Source organism: Homarus americanus, unplaced genomic scaffold (genome assembly GCF_018991925.1).
Source record: "Homarus americanus isolate GMGI-L3 unplaced genomic scaffold, GMGI_Hamer_2.0 scaffold20465, whole genome shotgun sequence".
Classification (NCBI taxonomy): Eukaryota; Metazoa; Arthropoda; class Malacostraca; order Decapoda; family Nephropidae; genus Homarus; species Homarus americanus.
The window spans coordinates 10,899,828-10,927,791 of record NW_024756914.1 but is presented as its reverse complement, the minus strand read 5'-3'; the positions used below and the strand labels follow the sequence as shown (position 1 = coordinate 10,927,791).

The 27,964-nt window shown below is 41.3% G+C and overlaps 1 protein-coding gene and 1 pseudogene across 1 annotated transcript in view; both read right to left on the bottom strand.

Annotated features, from left to right (window-relative positions):
* The window catches only part of LOC121857304, a 48,764-nt gene extending 25,544 nt beyond the window's left edge, over positions 1-23,220 (bottom strand). The window contains exon 1 of the mRNA XM_042353292.1: positions 23,033-23,220. The gene's annotated coding sequence lies outside the window, so the exon portion shown is untranslated. The remainder of the gene's footprint in view (positions 1-23,032) is intronic.
* Positions 54-26,355, bottom strand: LOC121857303 (annotated as a pseudogene).
* Positions 26,356-27,964: the final 1,609 nt, after the last annotated feature.

Below are 27,964 nucleotides of genomic sequence, written 5' to 3'. Positions count from 1 at the left end.
CACAGCTTCCAAGAATCTTTTGAATGCGGCACACAGCTCCCGCAAGAATCTTTTTAGTTGCAGCACTGACAGTTCCCAAGAATCTTTGAAGGCACACAGCTCCCAAGAATCTTTGAAGGCAGCACACAAGTTCCCAAGAATCTTTGAAGGCAAAACACAGCTTCCCAAGAATCTTGAAGGCAGCACACAGCTTCCAAGAATCTTAAGCGCAGCAATACAGCTTCCAAGAATCTTTTGAAGGCAGCACACAGTTCCCAAGAATCTTTGGAAGGCAGCACACACACAGCTCCCAAGAATCTTTTGAAGGCAGCACACAGCTCCCAAGAATCTTTGAAGGCAGCACACAGCTTCCAAGAATCTTTGAAGGCAGCACACAGTTCCCAAGAATCTTTGAAGGCAGCACACAGCTCCCAAGAATCTTTGAAGGCAGCACACAGCTCCCAAGAATCTTTGAAGGCAGCACACAGTTCCCAAGAATCTTTGAAGGCAGCACACAGCTCCCAAGAATCTTTGAAGGCAGCACACAGCTCCCAAGAATCTTTGAAGGCAGCACACAGCTCCCAAGAATCTTTTACAGTAGCACACAGCTTCCAAGAATCTTTTGAATGCGGCACACAGCTCCCGCAAGAATCTTTTTAGTTGCAGCACTGACAGTTCCCAAGAATCTTTGAAGGCAGCACACAGCTCCCAAGAATCTTTGAAGGCAGCACACAGCTTCCAAGAATCTTTGAAGGCAGCACACAGTTCCCAAGAATCTTTGAAGGCAGCACACAGCTCCCAAGAATCTTTGAAGGCAGCACACAGCTCCCAAGAATCTTTGAAGGCAGCACACAGTTCCCAAGAATCTTTGAAGGCAGCACACAGCTCCCAAGAATCTTTGAAGGCAGCACACAGCTCCCAAGAATCTTTGAAGGCAGCACACAGCTCCCAAAGAATCTTTGGAAGGCACACAGTTCCTAAGAATCTTTGAAGGCAGCACAGCTCCTAAGAATCTTGGAAGGGCAGCACACAGCTTCCAAGAATCTGAAGGCAGCACACAGTTCCCAAGAATCTTGAAGGCAGCACACAGCCCCAAGGAACTTGAAGGCAGCACACAGTTCCTAAGAATCTTGGAAGGCAGCACACAGCTCCCCAAGAATCTTTGAAGGCAGCACACAGCTTCCAAGAGTCGAATTGCAAAGAGATATGATATAGTATAGTATAGTATAGTATAGTATAGTACAGCATAGCACAGCATAGTATAGTACATATATATACAGCATAGTATAGCATGTGCACAGCACAGCATAGTATAGCACAGCATAGTACAGTATAGCATAGTATAGCACAGCACATAGTATAGTACAGTATAGTATAGTACAGCATAGCACAGTATGCAGCACATACAGTACATACATAGCATAGCATGCATAGTACACAGCATAGTACAGCATAGCACAGCAGCATAGCATAGCACAGCATAGTATAGTACAGCATATAGTACAGCATAGTATTGTGCACAGCATAGCATAGCACAGCATAGCATAGCACAGCATAGTACAGCACAGCATGGGGAGATAGCACAGCATAGCATAGTACAGCATAGCACAGTATGCACAGTACAGCACACAGTACAGCACAGCATAGCATAACACAGCATAGTATAGCACAGCATAGCACAGCACAGCACACAGCATATCACAGCACAGCACAGCACAGCACACACAGGCACAGCACAGCATAGCATAGCACAGCATAGCACAGCACAGCACAGCATAGCATAGCACAGCATAGTACAGCAGACAGGCACAGCACAGCAACACAGCATAGCAACAGCACAGCATAGCATAGCACAGCATAGCATAGCACAGCATAGCACAGCATAGCCAGCACACACAGCATAGCACAGCATAGCATAGCAACAGCATAGCACAGCACAGGCACACACAGCACAGCATGTTACTAGCATAGTACACATAGCATAGAAGCACAGCATAGCACAGCATAGGCACAGCACAGTATAACAAGGCATAACACAGCATAGCACAGCACAGCAGCAGCATAGCACAGCACAGCATAGCATAGCATTAGCATAGCATGCACATACAGCAATAAAAGCACAGCATATATAACACAGCATAGTATAGTACAGCATAGTACAGCAGCACACACAGCACAGCACAAGTTAAAGGCATAGCACAGCATAGCATAGCACAGTAGCATAGCACAGAATAGCACAGCACAGCATAACACAGCATATCACAGCATAGCACAGCACAGCAACAGCATGTAGCACAGCATGCATAGCACAGCACAGCACAGCATAGGGGCATAGCATAGCACAGCACAGCACAAGCATAGCACAGCACAGCATAGCACAGCACAGCATATCACAGCATAGCATAGCACAGCACAGCCTAGCACACACAGCATAGCACAGCACACATAGCACAGCACAGCATAATAGCATCACAGCACAGCACAGCATAGCACAGCACAGCACAGTGACAGCACAGCATAGCACAGCACAGCAGCATAGCACAGCACAGCACAGCATAAAGGCCAGCATAGCACAGCATAGCACAGCACAGTATAATACAGTATAGTATAGCACAGTACAGCATAGCACAACACAGCATAGTACAGTATTAGCATAGCACAGCACAGCACAGCATAGTATGTATAGTACAGCACAGTATAGTACAGCACAGCACAGCAGCACAGCATAGTATAGCATAGCACAGCACAGTACAGAGTATCACATAGCATAGTACAGCACTGTAAGGGGCACAGTACAGCACAGGCATAGCACAGCAGCACAGTATAGTACAGTACAGTACATACAGTACAGTACAGCATAGTACAGTATAGTATAGTACAGTATAGTACAGTATAGTACAGTACAGTATAATACAGTATAATACAGTATAGTACAGTACAGTACAGTACAGCATAGTACAGTACAGTATAGTACAGTACAGTATAGTACAGTACAGTATAGTATAGTACAGTACAGTACAGTACAGTATAGTACAGTATAGTACAGTACAGTACATACAGTACAGTACAGCATAGTACAGTATAGTATAGTACAGTATAGTACAGTATAGTACAGTACAGTATAATACAGTATAATACAGTATAGTACAGTACAGTACAGCATAGTACAGTACAGTATAATACAGTACAGTATAGTATAGTACAGTACAGTACAGTACACTACAGTATAGTACAGTACAGTATAGTACAGTATAAACATGGTGAGTATGAATATTTTAATTCATAACTTTTATTCAATAGCTACTCAGCTACTCATTTCAACTTATCACAATTAATGTACAGTATAGTTATTCATTCTGATCTGCCCATAAATTATTCCTGAATGTTCCCGAGCAATAATCTGGTGTGTTATTATTTTGTTTGAAATTATACAAATATTTTAACATATACAGTACTATACTTATGATCTGTTCTTACAATATTCTTATGAAAAACTGTTTTATTATTTATTATTAATTTCTGGTTTTAAAGTATAATTCTGTATTGTATTTCACAAAATTGCCTTCTACTGTACCTAAAAAAATAAAAGTCAAATAAAGTAAGTTTGGGAGTTACCAGACACTGTACAACTGAAACTTTCTGCAAATAATGACATCATTTATTTGGGTGACTGTATCATCTTAGTTGTTAGGGTTCAATAATTATTGTTCTGATCTTCCAGTTCTGCTGCACCAAGGTAGCTATATGACTGGGGCAGCTCCAGGGGGGTGGGGCTCCTAGGGGATCCGGACCCCCTTTATATCACAAAATTCCAAAACGTTTTCTTTAATGCAGTATTGTACTCTATTGTACTCAGGTGTTTTTATAGTAAAAATGTCCATGATATTGGTCACATTTAAAAAACTTCCTGGGAGAAGTGGTCCCTCGGTTAACGAAATTTCGGTTAATGAATTACCTTCCATAAGAATATTCAATTCGGTTAACAAATTCCTTGCGAATTCCTCTCAACATGTTTTCACTTGCTCACCAGCTAGAATATTAGTCCGCCAAGACAGTAATCGGTTCTAGGGCTTAAATTCATTCCTATTTGAGTAAATATCAATATCAAGAAGGTTGTACTATTCAATAATTTTCCAAGTTTTGTATTAAAATTTTTAGTCATTTTAACAATTATTTAACATAATTGAAGTACAAGAAACTAGTTTTTAGAGCGCCAAACAGCCACTCGACTCACTAAACAGGCTTCAGTTTGTATCTCTGTTCAGTAGAGGTAACATCTTGCTTGTGGCTCTCTTGAACATAAACTATTTTTACGTTTTTACAAAACAATTATTGGTCATTCTGAAATTTATTTTACATATTGACAATATATAATGCAGTGCAGTGTTGATTTAAAGAAAATAATCTTGAATTACACCAAGAGAACTAAAATTTTATGGGTGAAATGACGGCATGAAGCACGGGGTGATTTCTCTTCCACCCCCACTTCCTTCTCTTCTCCCTTCTCCTCCACCCCCACTTCTAATTCCCATTATCAACCAGGAGCCTTCTACATACACACCTCAAAGTAAGTGTACTTTACTGCATTTATTTATAATTTGTATGTAATTTTCGGTGAGCTGGAACCAATTACCCAAAATCCCATTGAAACAATGGTTACGGTTAACAAAATTTTCGGTTAATGAACAACCTTCTGGAATGAATTGTGTTCGTTAACCGAGGGACCACTGTACAGGTAAACAAAGTTACTTTCTCCAGAACAAATGCCAGCAACTTTAAAACTCCCCTTAGACAGTCTTGGGTACCTCCAGGGTGTCATCCGTGAATAAACAAGGTCTGAGAATTGTCAAGGCATGTTGTATGTTATTGCTCAACTTGTAACTTCGAGTATTGTAGATACAGTCAACCCTCGCTTTACGCGGTCCCACTTTACGCGTTTCCACGTTTACGCGGTACCCTGCCAAAACCGGAATGCTCACTTTCCGCGGTGTGTGTACCCTTTTACGCGGAGAGTGGCGCGAGCAGGGTGCGCACAAGGTCGCCCAGTCATCAAAACATTACCGAGTTCTTCACCCGCCACCCACCACAGCCGGCCCAAGTCAGTGATAATGATAGTGAGGATATGGACTTATATGGACTTTGAGGGGTTTGACAAAGAGGCCCTGCAAGCCTCTGTGGTGGATAGTGATACAAGTGATACAGGTGAGGGCCAATAATCTGCCCTCTGCCTCGGAACCAACCCCCCATCCCCGTGTGCCCAGCCATCTTTTCTACTAATGTAAGTGTTAAAAAACCTAATATTATTGATATTTCTCTTAATTATTAATTGCATACCATCATAAAATTAAGAAGTTATTTTTACTACAACGTAGGTATTGTGTCTGAAAAAGTGGAGTTTGGGGGTCGGCCCGGTCTCTATTTCAATTAATACCATATGTTATGTTGTTCACTTTACGCGTTTCTCACTTTACGCGGGCCGCCGTGGGTTCAATTGACCGCGTAAAGTGAGGGTTCACTGTATTTGAAATTTTCTTCGTTTTCTTTTACTCTTTTATGTGCACACACAATCGTTAATACAGAGTGATAATTGTTTTCATTTTAATAATTATCATAAGGTCAAAAACAGTTGTTACATGGTCGGCAGCAGGGGGGGGGGCAAGGATAAGCGTGGGGATCTCTCAGCTGTTGTCTCATATCCCATGAAATAATTACCACATGCCAATACTGTACATTATATTTTATTTTATTTTATGTAGTAGTATTTTTATTTATTCCTCACATTTACTGGTACAGTATACAAGCAACATTGTTTACCCTGGCAGTCACCAAGCTGACTCAAGAGAGGTGTGTGGCTGCTGCCTGTATGCTATGACATCACACAGGGGGGAAGAGTGTGGCTGGCCAGTCACTGGCTCAATACAGTACACAGCTTCCTTCCCACACCCATGCTCTTTACAGTTTATAGTACAGGTATGGAATGTACCATATTTCCCGACTCATAAGACTCTACAAGCTTCCTATAATTAGCGAGGTACCGAGTGCATTTAGAGAAAGAATTTTTGTGGATTTAACAGCCTACTGTACTGTACTGTACTGACAAAGTCAAGTATAATATGTCTCACTACCACAGCTCACCATCATTTTATGGACCTATTATTATCAAACATCTGTTGGTATTATTAATAAAATTTACCAATTTAATACAAAAGGATATATCTCCATTCACCAGAACAATTGGTGCAGAGCACTTCTGCCAATTAGAGACGACTCTCTCAAAGCCGGAAAAATCCCTAATCCTAGAATTTTCTGGGCACCGGAAAAATTTTCTTGGAATTTCCAGAAAATATGCCCCTTGGAAAACATTCACAAATCAGTACCGGGCATGTTCACTAACAACTGTCCAGCACAGGGAATGTTTACATCCCGTGTACCAGATCACCTGACGTGTCAGAGGTATTGTCTTTGCATCGTCACTACCACAGTTAATACTATCACTGTACGGACCTAATGTCAAACGTGTGTTTGTATTATTTATCAACATTACGTAAATTTAAAAAAATTGGTATAATTATATTTTTATATACATCACATATGCGTGGGCGAGGCACCATAAACACAACACACGGCTCAGGATGTCTACGGTAAACTTGGATTAATGGTAAACCCGGGAAGCTTCCTACTGGTTACCATCAATAAACTATAGTAATAAATCTGGTAGAGTATTCTTAATCCTGGGATATATTTATTACATGAGGATGGTGACTGTAGGCCTATTACAGTAGTGTACATGTCTGGAGCTGGTGAGGCTGATAAACTCCTCTTCTGGAGTTGAGACACAGGGAGACTTGGGGACATTTATCAGGAAAAAATGCATCTTATGAGGCGAGAAATATGGTAAACAAAACATATCTGAACTCTTAATTCATTTACAGTAGCTGATATAATTTTAGGGCAGGGAGACAACGACTGACAGATGAGGAGGACAGTGGACGGGCTATGAAGACTCTGTGTTGGTAAATATTACAAATACAGTGACCCCTCGTTTAACGAACGCCTCGGTTAACGAAATTTCGGTTAACGAACTGCCTTCCATATGGATCTTCAATTCGGTTAACGAACAAAAATTCGGTTAACGAATTTCTTACGAACCGACCTCAACATGTTTTTGCTCGCACTGACCGGGCAACCAGCTTTAGTATCAGTCCGCCAATACATTAATCAGTTCTAGGGCTTAAATTCCTTACTATTTTAGTAAATATCAAGAAGTTTATACTATTCAATAATTTTAAAAGTTTAATATTCAATTTTTTAGTCATTTTAACAATTATTGAACATAATTGAAGGTAAAGTGACTAGTTTAATGCGCGGCATCCAGCCTCTTAACACAGCAAACAGGCGTTAGTCTCTCTGTTTTCACTGGAGGTAACATCTTGCTTGAGACTCTCTTCAACTAAACGCTTTTTTTCTGTGTTTCCAAGCAAATTATTGGTCATTTTGAAATATATTTTACATATTGACAATATATAATGCAGTGCAGTGTTGATTTAAAGAAAATAATCTTGAATTACACCAAGAGAACTAAAATTTTATGGGTGAAATGGTGCCATGGGGTGACTTCTCTTCCACCCCAATGCCTTCTCTTCTTCCTTCTCCTCCACCCCCATTCTAATTCCCATCATCATCATCCAGGAGCTTTCTACATACACACCTCAAAGTAAGTGAACTTTTCTACCATTTTTGTTGAATTTAGGAAATTTTCGGTGAGCTGGAACCAATTACCCAAAAACCCATTGAAACAATGGTTTCGGTTAACGAACTTTTCGGTTAACGAACAACCTGCTGGAACGGATTGAGTTCGTTAACCAAGGGGTCACTGTAGATGTGATTTCCACCCCAGTATTCAATAGTTCTCTTCATATAAATGTTATTATAAACATTTAATTGCTGTTGAATAAAACCTGAACAACAACCTCAAAAATGATAAATAAGGAAATAAATGACATATTGTAATACAGTAATCATTAAATAAGGCTCCTCGTCTATTACCTACTCTTTCAAGCTCGTAAACCTCAAAACTCAATATTGCCGGCCATAGATGAACCACATCGAGGAAGTATCTATACTTTTTGGTCACAACGGTAAATCCTCGTTTAAAGTTGCCCCCGACAACGTGGTTTTGTTATAACGTCGCTACTCTTTAGATACCCAAGATTCAGATAACGTCCCGACCGATTCGGTACAGCGTAGTCACGGACTACTTTGTACGGCACATCACCCTCTTTCACCCAGTCAGAGCAGGAGGAGGAGCCACCCTCCTGGTCTCAGTGACTCCCCACCACCCTCCTCCTCTCCACTACCCTCCACACACTCGCTCCACCTCCACCCATCAGTGAGTACAATACAAAATGATTTAGTTTATTTATCTTTTTGGATGTATAATATAAACTATTTTCTATAAAAATCCCATTGATTTTCTGTATATGTAATGTACTTCACGGGTCAAAGGGAGGCTGGGGATGTAACTCCTGTATTTTATCTGTTTTTTTTTATGGGGAAAATTGCTTCCATTAACGTCGCTGTTTTCAGGAACGGAACCACGACTTTAATTGAGGACTTACTGTATTGTCAACCATAATTCAGAAAGGAAACGCGCGTTGACATGTGGTTCGAGCAGGTCGGGTGTCAGTTGTCATTAGTCTGCACTGGAGACTGTGTGTGTGTGTGTGTGTGTGTGTGTGTGTGTGTGTGTGTGTGTGTGTGTGTGTGTGTGGACATTTCTTCCTCACATCATGGCCAACACCTTCATGTACTCTTTTATTCCTTTAACTAATACGTATCATGAAACCAATACTAGAGCTTGATACTTTTATAAGACTCTCCAGTGTAAAGAAATCTTCATGTGATGGCTAGTTTAGTTTTCACAGGAATTAATGCTCTCTTATTTGTAACCATTTCCTGTATTTTGAGACCAATGATATCACAAATCACCTCAAAATCATCCTTAGATTTTCTTGTAAAAAATTTGAATTAATATATTTATAACTCTCCACACTGAGCTGCATCAGAAGATCACCAGGTATGGTCTAACACACACACCCGTCTCTTCTCCCCGGGTTGTTTATCAATTATAATATAAGCGGCAGCTGTAATTCAAAGAACCATTTTCAAGACAACAACCTTCAAGGGCCCCTGACTCACTGGCTCGTGTAAACAGAGTGGTCGTGTTGCTTCAAATTGCTCCATATTAACAACAAAATAGCAGCAATATTGTCATGTCAATGTTTTCTTCTTCAATATTTCCAACTGTAATGTTGCTCAAAATTTTATTCCTCTCATAACTACACCTAAAAATAATAGTGTACAGTACTGTACTGTATAGTATAGTGAAAAAAAACTTACCTGTACATCCATCCATCGCTCATTCTTTCATGAATTTCTCTGTTTTCTTTAATCCACTTTGCATCACATACAGTACCACCCTCGTACACCTCCCCCAAGTCGACCATTCCTCCACCCCAAAGGACCCGGCCAGGTGCAGGAGTGGATGATTACTTTTTGACAGTGACTGTACGTGATCATGTCCTCCTGTTTCATTTCATACAGTAGTTATGATATTTTTATATTTGTCAATTAATACATAAATAATTTATACGGGCTTCGTGTGACATTTACGTTATGAAAAAAACAGTACAGTAAAAGAGCCTCTTGCTGTTTCTCTCTAGCTGTTTGTAAATACTGTAACTCATCTGGCAGGATTTTACATGCACCCCAGAATCGTTCCACAATAATTTTAGTACATACTGTATCCTTATGGGAAAAGTACGTGTACAAATATGCCAGATTCTGCAGTTACAAGAACCCGGAGTATCTCAACTACATATACGAACTGCAACTTCTAGTTTAACATAACTATGATGACTAACCTTAAACTCTACAGTAATCCCTATCAATAATAGCATTCTCGTAACTGGATTGGAGATGGAGTCTGGGAAAAAAAATCTGTCTCCAATATCCCATTTTAGCGAAACAATTTCCGGAACCCGTGTGCCGGCCACACAGAGTTATTTACACGACACTGCCAGGATGTGCACTAGACATCATTCTCCTCCCTCAAACACTTACGCACATTCCTATTGGCCAGCCGTGTAAAACAAAGGTTGTTATTGGCTGCCACGTTATCCCTCACCCTCGTCTCCCCTGCATCACCAATAGTTTCTCTCCGCTTATGCCCGGGTGTACAGTACACAATCTGCGTATTACTGCATCATTTTTACATAACTTCCGTGCCTTATAAACATTTCACCACGCCTAAAGTGTTGCAAAAGAGTGGTAAGAGGTTGGGAGAAAAGCATAAATGCACTTAAGTGAACACAAGGTCTGAAATCTTTGAAATACTCAGAAAGAACTTGGCTGTGAGACACCTGATGAAGGAACACAATAACTTATAATCCAACCAGTGTCTCCTGGGTACTGAAGGCCTGGAGGTAAACAGTGTGACACACAGCACCTCAGAGTTAGTCGAGAATAAAGGATCTTCCTTCATAAGTCATCCATACTGAAATTGCACTGACTGACTGGTCAAACCTATTTGAATCAACTAAGAGACCATATGTAACATCTGGAACAATGGAATAGAAAATATTCTAAGTGGATCTCCTTAAATCCATTAGGATTGCTCACTGTGTCAGCAGCCGTAAGAACTACTTTCTTCACAGCCAAGCTTTATTTGTCAGGGGAGAAGGATTATTGTACAGCATATAAATACATGGCCTTTATTTACCATATAAGGAGCAATATAATATGTAAACTACAGTGAATTAATCTTCCCCATTTTTAACTTAACTAAACAAAATACTAATTTTGTCCACAATTGTTGAAGGAGAAGCATCTCCATGACCCCTATGGAAAAAATAACCACTAGCTATAGTGGGATTCACTCGTCCTAACTTGGAGTACTGCTCTCATATCCGGGGTGGCTCTTCAACTGTTAGATAGGGTGGAATCAAAGGCATTTCGTCTTATTAACTCTCCTCCTTTAGTTGATAATCTTTCTTCCCTTTCTCTTTGCCGCAATGTTGCTTCACTCTCTCTCTTTTACAGGTACTTTAACGGGCAATGTTCGGTGGATTTGGCATCCTGTGTACCGCCGGCAAGGCCGTGGGCTCGTAACACACGTCTTGCCCACCGTTTCTCTGTGGATGTCGGTCACACGGGAATAACCCGTTATAGTACCTCCTTCTTTCCTCACACTGTGGAATGCTCTGCCTTCTTCTGTGTTTCCATACTCATACAATCTGTCTCACTTTAAAACACTGGTTTTTCCGGCATCTTCGTGGTGTAGATTAATACTGTATAACCTTTTTCTTTTCTATTTTTAATTTTTTTTTTCTGTTATTTTTTTGCCCCCCAAGCTTGATCTGCGTCGACAACCTGTGCCCAGTGTTATATATATGTATGTTTATATGCTGCCTTTATTGATTATATATACATTATATATTATGTTACTTCTTACCAAAGTCAGAAAGTGTTCAGGCTTGTGTAAACACAAAATGTGTTAAGCTCGTTGTAACCAACAACAGAGAATAAACGCCCCAGCCAGACCAACCATGTGACTTGTCATTCTCCCATTAAATAACGCAAGATACTACACCCAGGTGGCCTATTCCCCGTAAAAAAAAATATAAATAAATCTGATACGACAAACCACCTAAAATTTTTACATATATGTCTGTAGTTGACTGGTACTGTCTTGTAGACCAGTGCTTCTCAAACTATCTCATGTGGAGGACTGGCAGGTTTTTTTCCCCAATGTGCCAGGGACCGGTACCACATTTGTGCCATATTAACATTTGTTTACGATCCGAGAAAATATTATTTGAACATTCTTAGTAATGTTAACTTATACGGGAAAAATATAATGAATATAATAAAAGTTGACACTTTTTTTTTTTTTGTAAACAAGTAATACAATATTACAATATAAATAAAAAAAATATTACAAAATCAAATTAGCAAAGCCTTCTAACAAAGATATTATAAACATATGTATATATAAGTAATAAAATGAAAAGTATTATGAATAAAGTAGGTTAAATTTTTTTTTATATTTTAGTTATTTTAAACCCCAATGCATAAAGACGTTAAAACAAAGATTGAAAGGAATAGGCAACATTAAATTGAAGACATAACAATTTTGAAAATACTAAAATAGTAAATTGATGATTATTTTATTGACACAATAATGGTCATGTTAAAACCTTAACCTTTACTTATGTGAAAGGTGAGCTGCTTCTTCTTTGTCAGCTTATACAGTCATGGTTCAGTTGAGGACAGTGCTACGAGCAATGGAGAATGAATATCCATACTATTCCTGTACTTAGTCTTAATGACACTCATGGTTGAGAAGCCAGTGTCACAGAGGTATGTTGAAGGAAATGGGAGAAGAGTTTTCAGAGCAATTTCAGTAAGCTCGGGATATTCTGCTCTCACTTTTATCCAAAAGGAACCGAGTGATGTTGTGTTTAGAAACTCATCTTCAATCCTTCGTCAGCAGCCGGCTCTGACAATTTATCCTCCATAGTGACACTTAAGTCGTCTCTCAATGGCATAAACGGATTTCGGATCCGTCCATTCCCTTTCCGTGGATCTTCTTCTGCTGGAGAGTAATGCCGAAAACGTTCTGCCAAATTCGTCAAGTGTTCTCCGATGACAATTCGTAGAGATGTAACATTAAGATCTTCGCCTGCATCAGCGATGACTGCCGCTAAATGGTGAAACGTGTTATAACGATCTCTTGACACTCGACTCTTCCGTGCTTCTGGCTCTTGTCCGTCGATCTTGTCTGCCATTGAAAAACACGAAGCCATCCTTACCTGCATGGAGGTGTTGAGATCATTAAAGATGGCAAAGATATCAGCCAAATAAGCCAGCTTGGCTAGCCAATCCACATCTCGGAACAATTGTGACCAATTTCGTTGTTTGTCCCGAAGAAACTCGGCAAGATCATTTCGTAGCTCAAACACTCTTGATAACCAACGTACATCGGCATGCAATAGGAGCTGTTTATTATCAGCTCCCATATCATCACATAATGCACTGAATAGTCTCGAATTTAAAGCATTTGCCTTAACGTGGTTCACAACTTTTACAACCTCGCTGAGCACACTGTTTAGATCTGTTGACATTTTCTTTGTTGCAAGACACTCTTGGTGAAGGAAGCAATGCGTCGACTTGCATTCTGGGGCAAGCACCTTGATCTGGGTAACCACTCCCGAATGCCGTCCCATCAATGTGGCAGCGCCATCAGAACATTTTTCTTCACAAGACTTGAAATCCAACCCAGTCCCAGACCTCCATAAAATATCACGGTGTGAAGGTATGGAACAACTTACCCCCACCCATCCGAGCAAAGACTACGCTCCCTTCCTTTAAATCATCTCTAAAAAAATATCTATTGTCGAAGTATTAATATTTCTTGTAACACTTACTATATTTACAGTACCTGCTTTTATTGTACCATCAAAACCGTTTTATCGGAAATTATCATGTAAATAAATAAGTAATTACCATTGCAATAACATAATTGCCAACTAGACATAATCCTGACAGCTCTGTCCTCTTGTTCAACCTTATTACTGTACAACCCAGGTTGTACTGCTCCCCCATTAAACTTATGTTTTTAAATTCCACTGTAATTTATATGTATATGTGTATGTGTATGTATGTGTGTGTATATATATATGTATATGTATACATATATATATATATATATATATATATATATATATATATATATATATATATATATATATATATATATATATATATATATATATATATATATATATATGTGTGTGTGTGTGTGTGTATATATGTATAGGTATGTGTATATGTATAAATAAAAAAAAATAATAAATAAATAAATAAAAAATAAATATAATAAATAATAAAATAAATAAGTATTGAAGTGACAACCGTGGTAACATGTTCTTATTACCACCATGCTATTGTACCATTCCAGATGATACTAAATGTTACATAATACTTCCTTGAGATAAATGTATAGTATATATCAGGTGCAGCTCAGGTTCTCAACTGGCTCAGCCATGTTAATATTGTTATTATTATCCACTCTGTATCTGTGTTTTTCTGGCTAAATAAACTGTTTCAATTCAATTCAATTCAAAATTACATTTGTTAACGATGTAGTCGCTCACAGTCTTGAACACTTCAGAACTAGTTGTTTTTGTTGGTAGTGAAGCAGAGAAAAAACTCTTCCTTCAACTCACCCTCATGTTCAAAGCCCACATACACCAACAGAATTGCCACATTATCAACGTCTGTACATTCATCAAGCTGTAAAGAAAAGTACTTTGCTAATTTAACCCCTATGAGCTGATCTTCCATATCGTGAGCCAGATCGTGAATTCGTCGAGCTATAGTGTCATGTGAAAGTGGCACCTGAGCCACTTTCCTTGCCGCCGGCTCGCCCAGCATTTCCATGCAGACATCTTTAATACAGCCCATCACTAGCGTCTCACCGTTTGTGTATGGCTTTTTAGCCTCAGCAACTCGAAGTGCTACTTTATAAGAAGCCAGCAAAGCACAAGTATTTATGTGTGACGCTTCAAAGATCTGTTTCTGATGGCCTTTTAAATGAACAGCTTTCTTTCAAAGAATTCTTTCGACTTTGAACTCATTTCTTTATGTTTTGTATTTAAATGCCTCTTGGGGTTTGACGGCTTCATTGAGTCGTTAGCCAACACATCTCTGCGGACCGGCAGCCGATGGCTCGCATATTGGTCCGCGTACCACCACTGTTGTAGACCACTGAAGAATGTTGATGCTATCTTTTACTTTTGTCTTTATCCTCTTCACCACTGATCGGTTCGTTAGCCACTGAGGCGGTCGGTCACGTCTCTGTTACGCTATAACATAAGTTGTTAGTTTACTTGCTCTATTCAGCACTGGAGTTAATTAAAGGTCGGTCAATTGACTCTATATGCTCTGGTATCCACCCAACTGTTACTGGAGGACTCTTTTAGGTTAATGTATTATTTAGGAAGGGGAAATAAAAAGAAATATCTTCCAAGTCAAATTTATTCAGCTAAAACTATTTGTGTTTCCAACTCTGTTGCTAAGCACACATTCTGAGTGTCCAATCAGAGCTCGTTTTCCCAAAAATCTTGTGTTCTCTTTTTCTGATTGGTTAGTTCATGGTATGGGAGGAGCTGTCCTCATGAGTTATCCTCCTGACACCTGATACAGACCTACATCTGGGGTGGTAACTAATTGAGTCCATTCTACTCTTACAAGTGCTATAAACACCCGGCCAGTTCTAACTGACTTACGTGGGTTTATGGGTGTAGGCATGTTTGGACTTTCCTGTTTATTACAACACACTGTTGGCAAGTACAGGGCATGCACCGGCTCCTGGATGTATCTGAACCCGCTCCAGTGTTGGTCAAGTCTGGTCTTGAAAGAGCTCACACTCGGTGCCGTGACAACACTTTCTGGCAGGTTGTTCCAAGAGTTCACAACTCTCACTATGAAAAAGTTTGCCCTCACTGAAGTGCTCAGCACACCAACTACGACTGGAAAAAACAAACAACCTCACAAAAGAACTTATAAATCTTAATTTAGCTATTAGCCGACTCTTAAACTGTTATCCACGTCAAGAGATGATGCACGCATCCCTCCCATCAACGTTAAGAGATTTTTTTTTAGCGTCACGACTTAAACTCTGGGTGGGTTGATGTCACTCTGGGTGATGCACTGTTATCCGCCCTGAGCAGGTGACTCCTTTCCCCTCTCAATTTTGGATCATGGAAGACACATAGTGTACTGTAGCCATCACAGTGGAGGTACCAAGCATAATAAACCCACATATATACCATCATAATGGCGTAAAATTTAAGAATGTTATGTCTCACTGTATATGAGCTGGAGAATGGCTTACAGAGCTTCATACACCAAAATAAATAAATAAATAAATAAAATAAAAATGATGAGAGTGGAAGTGATGAGGTGTGTGGCCTATATTACTGTACTGACAGTGAAGAAAGGTGCAGCAATACTACATGAATATTTCCTTACAAGTTTATTCTGACAAAGTGTCCATAAGACTTTTTATGTAAATAAACACCTGTAAGCAGGGACGGACCGGGACTGAAAAGCGGCCCTGGATTTTCACCCAGAGCGGCCCCCACAGCCAGTGAGTGAAGTGAACCTGTTCGGCTGAGGCATTTGGACATATCCTGAGGTCAGTATCAAGTACTTCATCCAACTGACTTACTAAGCCAAGGCATTGTCCAAGATTTATGTTGGGAGGGGTGAGGATCACAAGCTGTAACAGCCCAGAGGCAGGATGGGATAGCTTTTTTTTATTTGACATTTAAGTATACTATAGACTTAGTATTTTCTTAGCACTAGAAGCAGCTGCTAAATTATAGGCCTACCTCTACACTCACATAGTGCCAGTGGAACTACTACAAAACACACACAGTCAAACTAGTAGACGGTGCTGCTACAGAACACACACAGTACAGTATGGTACAGTACAGTAAAGTTCATACAGTACAGTATGGTACAGTACAGTACTCATCTTATACTGTATGGTATACTGTACAGTATTGTCTTTTTCATGCATATTAGGAATTTTATATATATATATATATATATATATATATATATATATATATATATATATATATATATATATATATATATATATATATATATATATATATATATATGTATATACACACACACACAGTATACTGTAGTCTCGATTTATGCGGATTTCCTTTACGGGGTTGGTCATTTACGCGGCACCTGGCCAGATGCGGCAATTATTAGTTAAGCAGTACATTCCATCATTTAAGCGGGAAGCGGCGCGGGCAGGGTGCGCACTGGGTCGCCCAGTCAACAAAACATAACCGAGTTCTTCACCCGCCACCCACCACAGCCAGCCCAACTCAGTGATAGTTATGCCTAGTTCTCTTCGGTCATCCACCTCAGGTTATGCCTAGTTCTCTTCAGTCATCCACCCCAAGTTATGCCTAGTTCTCCTCAGTCATCCACCTCAGGTTATGCCTAGTTCTTCAGTCATCCACCTCAGGTTATGCCTAGTTCTTCAGTCATCCACCTCAGGTTATGCCTAGTTCTTCAGTCATCCACCTCAGGTTATGCCTAGTTCTTCAGTCATCCACCTCAGGTTATGCCTAGTTCTTCAGTCAACCACTTCAGGTCCTAGTTCTTCAGTCATACCTCAGGTTATGCCTAGTTCTTCAGTCATCCACCTCAGGTTATGCCAAGTTCTTCAGTCATCCACCTCAGGTTATGCCTAGTTCTTCAGTCATCCACCTCAGGTTATGCCTAGTTCTTCAGTCATCCACCTCAGGTTATGCCTAGTTCTTCAGTCAACCACCTCAGGTTATGCCTAGTTCTTCAGTCAACCACCTCAGGTTATGCCTAGTTCTTCAGTCATCCACCTCAGGTTATGCCTAGGTTATGCCTAGTTCTTCAGTCATCCACCTCAGGTTATGCCTAGTTCTTCAGTCATCCACCTCAGGTTATGCCTAGTTCTCCTCAGTCAACCACCTCAGGTTATGCCTAATTCTCCTCAGTCAACCACCTCAGGTTATGCCTAGTTCTCCTCAGTCATCCACCTCAGGTTATGCCTAGTTCTTGTCATCCACCTCAGGTTATGCCTAGTTCTTCAGTCATCCACCTCAGGTTATGCCTAGTTCTTCAGTCATCCACCTCAGGTTATGCCTAGTTCTTCAGTCATCTCACCTCAGGTTATGCCTAGTTCTTCAGTCATCACCTCAGGTTATGCCTAGTCCATCCACCTCAGGTTATGCCTAGTTCTTCAGTCATCCACTGCTTCTGATAAAGAGTCTAGACTTACTTGGGTTGATGACCCTGAAGAATTATGGTCTCCAGACCACACAGTATTAATCTCACCCTCCCTCCCTCCCATCCTTCAAGTTCTGAAGGTCTTCTTGTAAGATAAGATTAGTACAGTAATGTGCACTTATCTTTTTCATATTTATTATTTCACTGGATGAAGCTGTGTTTTCTCACCGTATAAACTTGTGTTTTCTTTAAATTGGTGACTTTTGTGGTACAGTACAGCATTAGGTGCACCATCTTCAGGGGATATGACACACTTCAGATTGTGTATGTCCTGACTACCCACCCAGGAGGTCCCTCAGCATCCAGAGCTGACCCACCTCAGCTATCCTCCATCCCTGGATGAGGTAGCTACTGCCATCAAACAAATGAAAAATAACAAAGCCTCAGGGCCTGATGGAATCCCAGCTGAGATGTATAAAGCAGGAGGACCTCTGCTTACCGGCCGTCTCCACTCCCTCCTGGAGAATATATGGGAAAAGGAGGAAATCCTCCCAAGCTCTTAAAGACGCCAATATCGTCAATATTTATAAGAACAAGGGAGACCGGTCAGAGCAGTGGCAACTACCATGGGATCTCACTGCTGTCCATAGCTGGCAAGATTATCGCCAGAGTCCTCCTAAACAGACTTCTTCCCGAGGCGAAAAACTTCCTCCCAGAATCTCAAAGTGGCATTAGACCATCAGGTGGCACCTCTGACATGATCTTTGCTGCCCGCCAGATACAGGAAAAGTGATAGAGAACAATGTCGTGACCTGTATATGGCTTTCATCGACCTAACCAAGGCCTTCAACTCGATCAACTGGGAGGCCCTCTGGTGGACCCTCAGCCATTTTGGCTGCCCACCAAAATTCAAAGCTGTTGTGAGGCAACTCAACAATGGCATGAATGGCAGTGTCCTGCACAGTGGCACCCAGTCTGAGTTCTTCCCCATCCAAATGGGGGTTAAACAAGTATGTGTACTGGCACCAACTCTCTTTTCCATTTTCTTGGCTGCCTTCCTTACTCATGCCAGTGCCAATTTAGCCGGCGGGGTGGACATCCAGTAACAGAGGAAGGGTCTTTTCAACATAAGACGATTACAGGCAGGAACAAAGGTGTCAGCAGCTTCCATTACTGAACTTCAGCATGCAGACGACCTCACCCTTGTCACACACACTGAACACGACCTACAGAAGATCCTGAAGATCTACGCAGATGCATATGCACACCTCGGCCTTGAGGTGAATGTATGTAAGACTCAGATTCTCTTTCAACCTGCCCCTGGTTCAGCCACACCCCCACCATCCATCCAGCTTAACGGTACTTCCCTCTCCAATGTTACCCACTTTTGGTATCTCGGCTCCCACCTGTCCACCACTGCAGACATCGATGAAGAGATTCAACATCGGATCAGATGTGCATCTCAAGCCTTTGGCAGACTCCGTACCCGTGTCTACAGCTGTTGGGAGCTAGAATTATCTACAAAGTTGCATGTACAACGAGCAATGGTCCTCCCCACCCTGCTATATGGCAGTGAGACATGTGTCACATACAGGAGGCACCTCAAGGCACTTGAAAACTTTCAGCAATGTAGTCTAAGTTCTATCCTCCAAGTTCTCTGGGAAGACAAGAAAATAAATGCCAGTATTCTTGCTGATACCAACTGTAGGAGCATTGAGGCTACCATTATCCACGAACAACTACGCTGGACTGGCCATGTTACCCACATGGATGACAGTAGACTGCCAAAGCAGCTACTTTACAGTCACCTAACGAATAGTAAACGTAACGCTGGTGGGCAACTGAAAAGGTATAAGGATAGTCTTAAGACAAACCTGAAAAATGCCACATCGACCCCCTCACCTGGGAGATGATTACTTCACACCGTAACGCTTGGAGGAGCACCACACAAGAAAGTGTCAATACTTTCGAGTTAGCCCGAGTGCATAACAAGGCAGACAAGCGCCAATGACGGAAAGACTCTGCCACCGCCCCTCCCGCACTAGATGTAGCCCTCCACACGTGCAACATCCGTGGATGACCCTGCCGGTCCCGTATTGGCCTCTCTAGTCACCTCAGAGCTCACCAACGAAGGTGACATCCTTAACAATTCATATTATTTTATCATAGCTGGATGATCATCATACTTGATTCCGAATGGCAGCAAAGTACTGTAGTTGTAGTAGAGGGATTAGAATGGTCACCCCTCTTTGGGATGGGCTGAACCAAGGCATGATTCAAAGAAGAAGGAAAAGTTTGGGTTTTGAGGCAAAGGCGAAAGAGGCGAGCAAGCACAGGGGCCAGAGCTTCAGCACACTCCCTCAGAACACGAGGGGGTATTCCGTCCGTCCATGCGCCTAACTCACATCCAACCTGAATAACACACCGGCAACCCTGCAAGTGGAGATTATAGGAAAGTGCATAGGTTCAGTAGGAGGAGCAGGGGTGGGAGGGATAGAGTGGGAATCGTCTAAGATGGAGTTAGAGGAGAATAAGGTGCCAAAGAGGTTGGCTTTGTCAGGGGGAGAGTTGGCTATAGAGTTATCAGGTCGGAAGAGAGGAAGAAAAGAGGGAGTGCAGAAGTTATTACAGATGTTTTTGGTTAATACTAATGTAAATTCTAAAATTTAAAGATTTTTTTTTGGGGGCACACAGCTGAGGTAGCCACATACAGTACAGTACTTGTTTTGTGCAATTTAAGGGTTAATGATAACATCTAGAATGGTGGTAGGCCTTGACAACTATCTCTAGTGTCAAAAAAGGAAAATAACAGTTTTGTTAGTAAATCAGTCATTTTGGGTAGAATCAAATAGATGTGAGTATTGTACTATCATTAACTGTCATAGGCGATATAGCTGGGCAAGTGTGTGAACTAAATGGGTGAACGCTAGTTAGACCCGCCACCCCTAGAGGGTAACCTTCGAACTACAAGTCGGTCCGACTAATTACCCAAATGTAGCCAAATATAGCCGGAATGAAGTCAAATAATGGTCCTAGATGAATAAATTGGACTGCCAATCACTTCTCGACTAGTATTTGGTGTCACAAAGTCACAAAATATTGGAAAACTTACTTTTATCTGAGTTAATAGATCGCGTGCATGTACCAACGGAGCGAGGAATTACCCAAATGTAGCCAAATGTAGCCGCAATGAAGTCAAATGATGGTCGTACAAGCGTAATTCGGGCTGTGAATCACTTCTCGATTATTATTTGGTGTCATAAAGTCAAAAAAAATTGGTAAACTTAATTTAATATGAGTTGTGTTGTGTTAGGTTAGGTTAGGTTAGATTACATTAGATTAGATTAGGTTAGGTTAGGTACATGCACTTGATCTATTAACTCAGATTAAATTAAGTTTACCAATTTTTTGTGACTTCGTGACACCAAATACTAGTCGAGAAGTGACTGGCAGTCCGATTTATTCATCTAGGACCATTATTTGACGTCATTGCAACTACATTTGGGTACATTTGGGTAATTCCTCGCTCCGTCGGTACATGCACGCGATCTATTAACTCAGATTAAATTAAGTTTTCCAATTTTTTGTGACTTTCTGACACCAAATACTAGTCGAGAAGTGATTGGCAGTCCGATTTATTCATCTAGGACCATTATTTGACTTCATTCCGGCTATATTTGGCTACATTTGGGTAATTGGTCGGACCCACTACAGGTAACTTCCCTGACTGAGGCCAGGGAGGGTGAGGTATGATGGACAATCCCTGCACTCCAAGAACAAGCAGTACAGTACCAGGAGCAGCTCAACAGAGGGCATCTGCTGGAAATATTTGCTTTGCAGATCCTGTGTGTAGCTGTATACAGAATTCGGTAAATTTTCACTTGTTGCCACTATACGAAATCAAAGTTGAAACTATGTTTAGCTAATGTTTTTTGATGTGTTATGAACGAATTTGACCTTCATTTATGACGCAAATCAATAGTTACTGAGATAAGCCCCACCCCTTCCCCTCCCATCTCAGAATCTTAGAGATTTACTATAAAAATGAAAGTTAAAAAGTGTTCAAAACACACCAAAAAACATCATTAGAAAAACAGTTTTGATTCTAACTTAACCTAACCATCCAAACTTAACCTAACAGGAGTGCCCCACAGTCATTTGATCTGGGTATGTACCGCCATGTATGAACAAACATAATAAAATATTAAATATCTCACTTATTCGTAATTAGTGCCAGAAATGCGATTGAAGTAAAGTATCTTAGAATTATCTAAACTCTTAATTGCAAAGATAAAATTCCCAAGATTCAGTTGGTGACAACAAATGCAATACAGTACTTTAATACCTAATGAACTATTATCAATAAAAGAACAACTCTAGTTCTTGCCACTAATGAGAATTTTTCTAATTTATCTCGATTTTCAACTGACAATATCTCAGTTCTGGGTAAAACGTGAGAAAAGTGTCATGGAAGAAATTGTGTTGTTTTTGTCTTTAATTATCATTAAGCTCCAACAAATCCCAAATTTAAATGTCCTCTCCTATACATTGACATCTAATACAAATGGTCGATGGACTTCCCTGGAGACTGACCAACAAGTCCAAAGCTATTAAAGGGCTACGCATCTACATCACACTGAGGACTACACATTGTTCACGGTAGGTATGAACAGTTAGTCCGAGTAGATGAAAGCTGAACAGAAAAACTGATGTACAGGATAAAATAAAGGCTGTCTACGCTGGCCTCTTAACACAGCAGCTTACCTGCTACATCAGAAAGCCTAAAAATATTAGAGTTCGCAACGATTACAGTACAAGTAAACCCATCAAACTATTCTTCACAATTCATAAATAAATTGTGGCTTTAATGTGAAAATGAAGGCATGAAGAGGCTGGAGTGAGGGAGACATTTAAAGTGAGCGCGGGTGGAGTGTGGCAGCCGCCCGTGGGAGGCTGCAGCATCTCACCTGCTGCTCTCACTCCCCTCATTAACAAACACTACTACCTCAGTTTGACCTGTTTTCCCTGACCCATGGCGGCTTTTCCGGGATTTGAGAGGATTCATATTTCTATTTGCCGGGAAAAAGTAGACCTTAAGCTGTCAAAATTAATGATCTTTCCTTTCTGGGAGTAAAATTGCCTGAGGCCAATTGAAGTCACCTGAGATATTACAAGGGGTGAACTTGGAACTCACCTTGTTCTTTAATGGAGTCAGGGTTTTTTCCTCATTTTTAGGTTGGAGACATGATGCTAACACATTAACATATTCCTGGGACACACATTTTCCACATTATTCATCACTGATCATGAGTTTCACACCAAATATTCGAGAGGATCTTATGAGCAGACACCATCACATTCTTACAACGCTAACACTGCCATCTCGGGGCTACACTACCAACCACTCAGACGTTAAGCTGTTCACGCAACACAAACTAACACCTCAACACAAACCAAACACCTCAGCAGCCAGCAGGTCCCGCAACTCACCACTGCCAGTTTAAAGTTCCATGTAAACAACTCCTTTCAACTTTTCCATTTATTAAGCGAACAACAACTACTTGTAATGATATTGTGATGAGTAAACCTGCAGTTGGTAATTAACTATTAAGAAGTACTTCGATCAATTGTATGGTCATGACATCTAATATGCATGGTACGAACGTTAACATGTAAAATCTTACATCAGTTTAAATTATAATTACGAGAAATATAAGCTACTTACAGTTTCATCTAAACATAAAAACATGAATTAACTAGTAATGGTCAACTGGGAACAATATACACGCAATACATAACCGCCTTTGAAATCGATTTATCTACACAGTCGTCAGCTCGGCATTATCATGACTGCATCATGCCTAAACTACCCCATAATGCTAAATTAGCTTTTACATTTATAAATTAGTACATTTTGAATAGCATTAAGATGCCTTGGGATTTCGTCAGTTTGTTTATTAGTGGAGCATTGAAAACATGTGTTTGTATACATGCAAATGTTTATAGAATAATCGCCCAGGTAGTAAGCACATTGAATTGAATTGAATTGAATTGAAACAGTTTATTTAGCCAGAAAAACACAGATACAGAGTGGATAATAATAACAATATTAACATGGCTGAGCCAGTTGAGAACCTGAGAACTCTTTATGTCTGTGTTGGGTGTGTGATCCTCGGGTCACCACTCCTCCGGATTGTGTTAGTTCAAGTTTAGAAGCTCCAACAACTTTCCCTGAATACGAATTCGCAACCTTTCGATTTACAACAGGTACCTGCTTTACTGCTAGGTGAACAGGGACCAAGGGGGCTAGGAAGAGTGTCCAAACAACTTCCGCCTGAAGACTGTCCTCAAAAGGAACTTAAAATATACTCTGAATGTGCAGAAGAAGGTCATACCTTCCGGGACTGCAAGAATCAAGCCAAAGCATGTATAAACTGTAAAAATCTGAAGGAACCAGGATATAAGACCCACAGAACCCTTGCAATGGCCTGTCCATACAAAAAGAAAATAATAAATGAAAAAGTAGCAAAGGAAAAACAACAACAAGAACAGAAGGAGAATACAACATATGCTGCTATTGCAAAGAAAGTAGTTGAAGAAACAACACAACCACAGAATACCACCAAAATTGTACTGAGCGAAATACGAGACTACAAAGTGCCCATATGCCTATTATACTCTCACATAATGAACATAGGGAACTCTTGCACGTTCGAAATAGGAATGAACAAAATGGATGGAAGAAACAATCTCCTAACAATGAGTTTCCCAGTCAACCCAGCTTCTGGATCTGTGCTGCAAGCGTCCAGCTTAACCAACCCAGATGCACCACAGGAGACAGTCAACGCAGAAGAAAAAGGAGCAGCAGAGCAAACACCAGCCGCAACAGTACACAAAACAAACGAAGCTGACAAAGCAAAGTCACAAATGATTGAAACATCCACCCAAAGTACAGTAGAGAGGCAGGACCTTCAAAATAACATCCAAAGAGAGACAGGAGCCGTAAGGAAAAAAGTCTCAACAGCAACCATGGATACCCAGGGCGAGGAACCGCTACTGACTTTAGAATGTGCAGACGACTGTGAACTACAGCTTCACTGGTGTGACAAAATATTTATCCCGAGTGAATGCAAAACTATGCCAGACATTATACAAGCCATAACGAAACAAGAACTAAAATGGACCTACTCTAACGACAAATACTCTGAAGCACTAGTGGAAGCTTACCTGATAAACCAAAGAATTAAAATAAGGAGACACAACTTCAAAAAAGAAGGACAATGGAAATTCCAAAGAATCCGTAACGGACTGGTCCCGGACAAGAGATCGCCGTCCGCGCAACAAACAAGAAACAAAAAACCAAAACACAATGAATAACGACACACCCAGAAGACTTACCATCATACAACACAACGTCCGCAACTGGGAAACAAATAAAAACAACCTTGCAAACACATACCTCAGCATTGATCCGGACATAATTTTAATAAATAGTCACGACAATTCAAATTCCAAGAAATAAAAATATTTGGATATACAACCTACCAGAGAAATAAAACAGAAGAACTAAATGATGGCGTGGCCATTGCTGTAAAACACATACTCAAACATCAAATCATCGACGATTTCCAGGACGAATTCCTGGGAATCAAAATAATTACCACACTTGGAGAAATAGCAATAGCCACAGAATATTTACCGCCAAGAAGGAACTACCTGCCGGCCCCAAACTTGATAAAACTATTGAACTAACTTACAAATCAGTCCGTATTTTAAGGTGAAAATGTGATGACCTCGGCAGGTGGTGAATGTGGTTTGTTTGGCCTTGCCAGAGTGCCGTTGTAGTGTGCTTCAAAGCTGTGGAGCCCTCAAGACTTTGTGCACTTCGCAGTCATAGGCGGTTCATGGTTATTGCTGGCTCCCACAGTAGGTGTCTCATGACGTCACTTCGATCATCTGTTGCAAGAACTCAGAAATCTGAAATGGGTTTGAGATGAATACGCCCCGGTTTGTCTTGGTGTTTTTCTGTCGCTGTTATGGTTCCTTTGTAGCCGCTGAAAATTATCATTGATTAAACCCAAAGCGTGCGTTTCGATGTGGAGCCAGCGTCTTCGAGGTGACTTTTGATCTGTTGCACGCTTGCTGGAACTTAACGGTACGCCATTTGGAGCGTGCTTTACGTTTGTCTGCCATTGCCGTTTCCGACCTTACATGACTGGGGAATCCAGTGTACGACTGGGCGGCTTTTGTCTTGAATTCTCAGCCAAAGTGAGGACTGAGTTATGATGTACGCGTCTTGTTGACTAGCGTAGCGCCGCACGATTTCAAGTCCTGAATTGCGATGACTTCCATAAAGGTGTTTGCTGCGTGTTGTAGGGCCTCGATATCAGTTACCAGCCCGCTTGTAGGTGAGCAGTCATTGGAGTTCCATCGGCGGGTCTGACCTATAGTGTAGAAGGCCGCCCGATGTATGGATGTTTGGATCCACTGGAGCGTCTGTGTGCCATGATGCTGCATCAGCCGGTGTCTCGGTACAGGCTTCAGAGTTATTTTTGAGGCCCTCCTTCTGAGGTTACTTTTACTGTCGCCGAGTTTGTACTGGCTGTGATTGCGGTGGCCCATAGAGGAACTACGTCCTGTGTCTTACATTCTTGACGTGCCGCTTGTAGGTGTCGGATGACCTTGCTTGCCTGTGGACTAGGTACTCTCGCCTCTGTAGTCGAGGTGAGGAGGCACCACTGTCATAACTGGGGGCTTATCTGATTTATAGATTTTGGCGAGGAGACTGGCTGTCACCTGCTTGACTCACTGCCAGGGTGGTAGTTCAGTTTCCATTTCGCAAATTAAATCAGTCCACATAAGTTCTGAGCATGTCCTGAGAGCATTGTTTAGATAACTTCTAGCTTAGCTATCTGGTCTTCTCAGTCCAATGAGTTGAGCACTGTAATTCATTGTTGATCTGATGGCGGCCGTAGTAGGCTTTGAACACACATGAAATGGTCTTGCTGTGTTGGTGAGCTGACCTCATTATATTGTGTCTGCTCTTCGTCCAAATGATAATTGAGTTGCATGAAAGTGAGTTTCTGTTCAAATCAGATTCCAAGATACATCAGGGTGTATCCAACGCCACAGTATTTTGTAGACATCTGGTTCGCGTGTTTGCAGATGTCATCGCTTTCGGACTTGGCTGATTTATCTTTGAGTCTGGTTTTGCACCTCTTCTATATGCCAAGGTGTTGCGTTGGCTAGTTCGTTTTAACTTTACTATAAGCTGTAAGTCGTCGCATAGCAGAGTTGGCTGTTTGTCTGAAAGCGAAGTTTGATGTTGATTTCCACCGTATACGAACAGCATTGGACTGAGATGCCTCCCTGTAGTTCCTGTTTGCGACTCTTGTAGCTTTGTGCTGCCCTCTGAAAGCGCAATTTTGCTTCTCTGTGAGGTTCTGGATCCACTCAGCAGTCTCTTTAATGCCTTTTCCAGCGAGCGTCGTTGTAATGGCGGATTGCTAGTCTGAAGGCCTTCCAGGTCGAGGCCGACCACCAGAGTTGGCTTTTCCAGTCCACTGTGCTGAGTATCTGGCGATGTTGCTGCCTGTTGGTGTTCTCGAAGCAAATGGTGGTGGCCTACTTTCCACTTTGAGTCGGTTGAGACATTTCTCCCGTTTCGCTATGCATGAGGAAGGGCGTTTGGCTTGTTCGGTTTCAGTTTTGGAATGGCTAGATATCTGCCTTCCATTCCGGTGAAAGTTTTTGTGCTGTCCACGAAGCATTGATGACTTGTAGTAAAGCTCGTGTCCGGCTTTTCCGGCATGGAAAGTTATGGAGTAGATTATCTGTCACTTTGTGCCAGGAGTCCTCCCCACAAACGCAGTGCGCTGCCGCTGACCGTCGATCTCTCTGCGAATCTACTGGCGTAACCTCGTGGTCAAGGCCGCAACCAGCGACGCTGAACAAAGTGGGGGCCTACCATCGTTTTTTTACGCCTACTGCGGATATAGAAAGTAACTTGACCCTCGTGGTACCTATCTCTTTTCTACTCACACCAACCAGCAAGCAACACCTCCTCCTCCCTCCCGCCTGGCGGCCCCGCTCCTGCCGGCGGTTACGGCGACCGACCTGGCCAGGC